Source organism: Neopelma chrysocephalum, unplaced genomic scaffold (assembly GCF_003984885.1).
Source record: "Neopelma chrysocephalum unplaced genomic scaffold, ASM398488v2 Primary Assembly neopelma1_75, whole genome shotgun sequence".
NCBI classification, from domain to species: domain Eukaryota; kingdom Metazoa; phylum Chordata; class Aves; order Passeriformes; family Pipridae; genus Neopelma; species Neopelma chrysocephalum.
Genome location: NW_020897736.1, coordinates 9,174,811 through 9,181,419, shown reverse-complemented (window position 1 = coordinate 9,181,419; position 6,609 = coordinate 9,174,811).

Below are 6,609 nucleotides of genomic sequence, written 5' to 3'. Positions count from 1 at the left end.
GTAGGTCCCTTGCAGTTCAGGCTATTATAATATTTTATGTGCAATAAAACCTTTAAAACTTTCAGCATGAGGGAGCTAGAGCCAACAATACTCATGGCATGGGGAGAGAAGACACACTCCTCCTAAAACACAACCTGTGTCTTCCCACTCCAAACTGGCAGCCAAGATATGGGCCAATACCACAACAGCACCTCAGCCATTCCATCCATGGTGTTTAAACTTGCCTGCACCAATGCCTCCTCGAATTGGATTTGATACTCTCAACATCCTTACTAAACCATCCCATACTTGTCTCCTACAGACTGAATTAAGTCTCTCTTCAGTGTTGGTTTCTGCTGAAACAGCTCAAACTCAACTTTACATTCCTCCAGCCAGAATGACCAATGTAAAGCTTTGGAATAAATATCAGCAACAACTTGTGTTCCTTGGGTAGAGCAGAAACTTTCTAAGGCAGGATAATGCCTGTGGGTGCAGCAGACAGAGCTTGTCTAAGTTGGCACAGGGTTTGGTCTCTTGTTGAAGGACAAGCGACACAAGATCCGCAGCTTTTCTTCCACATTTCTTCACAGAAAACAGTTGGGATCCAGGAACAGCCCTGCAGCACATGTGCTGAGGGTAAACAACTGCACTGCTTCTAAAACAGTGCAAACAGGGCTATGATAACATGGACCAAACTCCTTGTCCTAAAAGGGTTTTTCCAGCCCTGTGTGCTACAGTCCTGTTTCTTTGACCTTGCCTTTCTAACATTAACACATACCACACATTTTTCAAAAAGCAATCAGCAAAATGAGATATTTCACTCCATCTGATCCTCCCTGGGAGAGATGAGAACAAAACCTCCTAATGCACGTTAATCCCATCACCAGAGCACTGCTGAAAGATGGTTGAAACTTGGGATAGGAGCACTCTCAAGGGATAGGAAAACCTATATCAAGACTCCCACATCCCACCCTAGGAGTGGCTGCCTATCAGTGGTTGGTGAAGATATTCTCAAATATGATTTTTCCAGCAGAAATTAGTCTGGAGCCAGGCTCACCCATGTTCACACAGCACCATGGTTCAGGCTCTTTCATCTGCCTGTGTAATGTGTTGCATCATGCAGGGAGGTGGCCTGGTGGTTTGGGTGATGGGCAGCAAACACACACTGCTGTGCACATGTTGGGTCAAATCTCCTCCTCAACAGGAACACTCGTGCCTCCATCTCAGAAAAATGAGACAACCAGAATGAGACAACTTGCATCCATGGGACCTTCATGATCCACTGGTCTGGGGGAGAAGAAACCCTCTGGCAAACACATTGAAATACAAGCAGAGCCTGGATGAAGGGTGACACCTTCAATGGGAGGGAGGGAGAGTCAAGCAGCAATTTCCATCCTGGGGCTGGGGCAGGTGGCAGCAGCAGCCGGCGGGGCTGAGCACAGACTTGTTCTCATTTTTGTCCTTTGACCTTCTCCCCCTCAGCAGCTGAGCCTTGTTTACTGGCATTTCGGCAGCCCATCTCCTGTTTCCATTAACCCTCAGAGAGGTGGGAGGCAGAGAAAAGGAATGGGTTTGCAAGCTGGGTGGTTGGTGCTCTGCATGAAGGGCAGGGAGCTGCTCTCAGGCAACACCACGGGGAGAGGCTCAGCCTGTATTTATCCACAGGGGAAGCATGGAGACAGCAACCTGGCATGGACTTGCTGCTTTGCCTGGTCCACAGCACACTGGTAGAGGCAAAACAGTTATAATGGATCCAGAGTCACCAGCTTTGCCTCTGATGCTGCACATCTGCAGGGGTTTCACTGTTCCAATGATTAGACAGACGGTGTCAAAACTAGCCCTCCTTTGCCTTCAGGCTGTGTTTATTCAGCACACAGATGAGACATTTTCAGCATTCCTCCACCGAGTCTGACCTTGTAAGAGAATAAAATCCAAAGGACCTGTCCCCCTCAAATGACACCGTGGAGACTTCAGCACTACTGAACAACCAAGCCCCATGGGTTAAATCCGAGAGTTTAACATACAAACAAAGGGGAAATATTGTTCTGTTGACAGTGAGAGCCACTGAATGCAACTGATCTGAGCCACTTCTGGCCAAACAGATCAGAGATGAATGATATCTGCCACAGGCAAGAAGGCACATTGCCCATTCTCCCTCTGATAACACTGCAGTTACTACAGCATGGCTGGTACCCCAGGCTATAGATCAGGATTATTTGTGGGGACAGTCCTCAGACAGTCCTGAGCCATCCTGGCTATGAGCCAGGCCAGTGCTGCCCTGTGAATACCCAATTAAACTATGCTCCAGGGAGCACACATCTAGGAAAAGCCCTCCCAAGTCATTTTCAATCCATAGTGAGAAATAAGCTCTTCTTACCTGCAAACTGATCGAGGTTTACATTTGAGATATTTATATTTGTGGAATCTGGCTTACCTCTTCTTTTTTCTTTTCCTTTTTCCTTATGGAATCTATTGTTAACAACAAAAAAGAAATTTCATCTGTGCACCACTGCCAACTGCAAGGTATCAGCCCTTGATTTGGAGAAACCCCATAAACATTTTACATGATAAATGCTGAACCTAATGACAAGCTGCCACGCAGTTGTTCAGGATGGATAGACAGACTGAATCTCCTTCCACTCCGTAAGTGGAAGGATCTGTTTCAGTCCTGATGCAGTCAGTCATCGTGGCTCAGCCGTGGGTATATTTGTCATACAGGGACCTGAGGGATTGTGAAGGGCACAGATTTTCATTATTCCTGCAAGTGCAGGTTCACCCTCCCCACCCTGTGCCTCGGAATCAGCAAACGGCACAAAGAACAAATTGAGGATTAAAAGGACCCCTCGGTTCCTGCAATGTCCTGCTTTGCTGCTTGGCCCCAGGGACTCAGCACTTCCCTTCCTTTTGTCTGGTCTGGACTTGGGCAGGTGGCGAGTCATTGCTGGACTAGACACCCCACAAGCTCCAGGGTGCTGATGAATATCCATCTAATTAGAATTACGGATTCTCCAGACCAGCCCTTCAACTGCAGAAATTAGCTAGTTTATTCCAATAAAGATGCTAATATGGGGGGCTTTGTGAAGGGCGAGAAATTCCCATTGTCATTCAGAAGCAATTTGTAGCGGATTTGAAGCCTTTGAAAAGGTGACGCGCTGGTGGCTGGGTTTGTATAATACCCAACCCCGAAATTCACAGCTGAGCATTCTTTCCCTCCATATGCTTCAGTGCCGCCCAATTTGTATTCCCCCGGTGAGGAGGCGCTGGAGCGGAGCAGGGAGTGATAGCGAGTCACCGGCAGCAGTGAGGGGAGGGTGGCTGGCCCGGGGAAGGGGAACATCAGCCCTGCACGGTGGGGCTCCAGCCAGGCTGAAGGGGATGGAGATGCTTCACTAACCTCTTCAGTGGGGTGGGCAACACACAGCCTGAAACAGCCTCTTTGGGGGAGAGGGGTATCAGACGCCTTCAGCCATCGGTGTTAATAATTTAATGCTTCTTTGGGGTCTTCATGACATTTTGCTGGCAATGAGCCCCTTCATACAGCTCCTTTGCTTTTTGGAACTCCAACCTTCATTATTTTTTATTCCTAGTGATTGAGACTGAAGTTAACACCATCTTTCCAGAACAATCCCAAAATCCTTAGCTGAACTTTCCAATTGAATTTAATTTTCCCCCACCACTCACTTCTCCAGATGCAGCCTTCTGAACTGAAGACTCTACAGCCTGGTGTCTTGCATGAGGCATCCAATGGGACTGAATTATCTAAAGGAAGCCTAAGCTCTCCAAATCTTGTCAGGTGACTTTTTACTCACCTTCTAGCCAGACTTGCCTCTAACATACCACTCTCTGCAGCAAACCTAATCAGCATTTTAGGAAGGAAGCACTTTTGCAAACTGCAACCTAAACTCACATAAAACCCAAATGCCTCCCTAAACTACTCTTTGTAGATTGCTCTAGGAGACATAATGAAGTAAAAATGTTTCTCTAACAGCTGCCTGGAAATAGAGGTAGAGCTCTGTACCCCAGCGATGGACTATTTTTGCAGAGAGGGCATCCTCTTTCCACTGACTTTCTATCCTTTGCTCTTTCCATCTTGTGATGTAAAGTCAAAGAATGACAGCAGAAGCCATGAGCAGCTGGGGCTGCTCTCCAGAAGTCCAGGTGCACTTGACTCCTGTCCATCTCTCTGTCCCTATGGCTTTATCCATGCACAGCCTGGCACTGAATTTCATGTTCGCTGTGGAGTTCATCACTCCATTAAGTCCATATGAGTGACAAGGGCTGCTCTACTGTAAATGTCATTCCAAGGCCCTCCCTCAGTCAGGTATTCTAACTTGTGCCTAAATTTAAACACAGGATGTCCATGCTGAACCCAAGGGACTACTCCCATGCCTGCTGCAAATACCTTGAGGTCAGACGGTTTAGAAGCACAGGCAAGGGAGAAGGAATATTTCCACCCACGCAGGGTTTTGCCTTTGCCCATGGGCCATGTCCCCACAGCATTGACCAGGTCAGAGCCCATAAATGATCATTCTCAGCCATGGTGAAGAGCTTCACATCTCTGGGAATGAGCCCATTAGCGGCTGCAGCTGAACCGGAATCAGGTTTTGATGCTTCAAGCAAGTGTCAATTTAAAACTAATAAATAGAAAATATTAATAAATAGCTGCATAGGCAAAAAGGAGGTTTGGTCCCCAGCCAGGGCAGCTGATACATCTGTGAGATGTTGCTGGCTGTGCAGCCTGGCTTGCCATGGATCTCTCGTGTGACCAGAGCGCAGATGAAGATCATAACAGAGTAGGAGAGTAGTCTTGGCTGAGCTCAACTTTATGCTCTGAAATAAGCTAAATTCAGCTCTGAAACAAGCTAAATTCAGCTCTGAACCCCCCTGAGTAGGGATTACAGAATCTGTTTGTGATCACAAAGCACTACATAATTGTAACTGAACACTTCTTATCTTATTTGCAATGTTAATATGAACTTTAATGAAAAAGAGAAGGAAAAAAATGTTTCTAAGACATTTTGGCCAGCTCTGAAGCAATGCTTTGCATTATCTATCCAGGAAGAATAGCTTCATTAGCACAATAGCTTTTTTTTTTTTTTTAACCTCTTGAAAAATGGAGTGAAGATAGTATTTTATTTTGGGTTTCCAACTGGCTTCATTTTCTCTGTGGGGCTCAGAATTGGGGAGTTTTCTCTGGTCCTTGATGAGGATGAGGCCATGGTACCTTCCTCCCAAATGCAACAGGGAAAGGAGAAAGGAAACGATTTCACTGAAATGTCCCAAATAGGCAGGTCAGGCTAAAGCCAAGGACAAGTGTAGCGATCAGAAAAGACCCAGAGCACATGTTGACAGCACTTCCACACTGAAGAGTTCACAGGGGAGAGGGGAAAGGAAAAGTTACTGTGTTCCAGGATGAACACACCTCCCTGTTCCCCAGCCCTTCCGCTCCTCGATGGCTCCACATGTTTTAGCTCTGCAGTTCAGGATCTTAGGGACCCCATTTTGGTGTAGCGCATGATGCACTGAATAAAGGAAAGGGGCTGGTAGAAGGATGTCCTTCCTCTGACACACAGTCCCCATGGGAGGTTTCCCAGTGCCACCATCAGCCCTACCAACACAGCTGGGTTGTCACCTCCTGAATGGTGCCATTGTTCCTGCCTCCAAAATAAAAGAGACACAGGAGGCGTTTCCACCCAAAGAAAACCAGTTTCCACTGGTGACTTCTCCCCCCTTGCTCGAGAATCCTCCCTCCCTCCCTTTCAGGGCCCCTGTAGCTTTCCTTTGTGCCTCTTCCAGGATGAAAAGAGGTAGTCATTGATTGTATTAATAATTCAGAGCCTAATCTCACAGACGGGTGTTCACGGCCCGTGAGGTGGCAATCTTTCATCTTGAGATCAGGATCAGCCAAATCTTTTAGAGGTCAAGGAAGATAGCTGCAGCATGGAAAATGCCTTCAAAATAATAGGTTTAGGCAACCCTTATGCATGGATGAACACGGCAGATGAAAAGTTTGTGTGTCTCACACTCTCCATTGCCCTGGCATCCTGTGCTGGTGATGCCCACAAACACTTGAAGATGATTTCCATCAGCATCAGTGAGCTGTAGAGGGATCTCTGCCATATAACCCATTGCAAGAGGGCTGGAACTAGATCATCTTTAAGGTCCCTTCCAACCCAAACCATTCTATGATTCTATGACATGTCCCAACTCATCAACGTTCCCCAAGTCACCTGAGCCCTCCTGCTCCTCAGGACAGCCACTTGCCTCCTGATAATGGATCTTCCACTACTGTTCTTCTTCTCCCATGACCAAACTCCTCCTTTAACTGCCTTACTTGTCTTGTCTTCATCTTTCTAGAAGGACAAACTCTATTGACGCTATTTGCTGTGGTTGTTTTGTGGCCAAGCAGGTCCCTGTGCAGGCAGAGGGGCAAATTCACCTCCAGTACAAGTAGGCGAAACTGGTCACAGGCACTAAATTGGCACAGACAAGATAAGGAAAAGAGAAATCTGAATATTCTGGATTTAATTTTCACCTGGCTGTACTTTACACACCAGGACCAAATGTACTCTTGGAGCCTATCTGAAAGGACAACAGTCCATCCTCCATTGAGTCCTTCTCTTCTCCCAC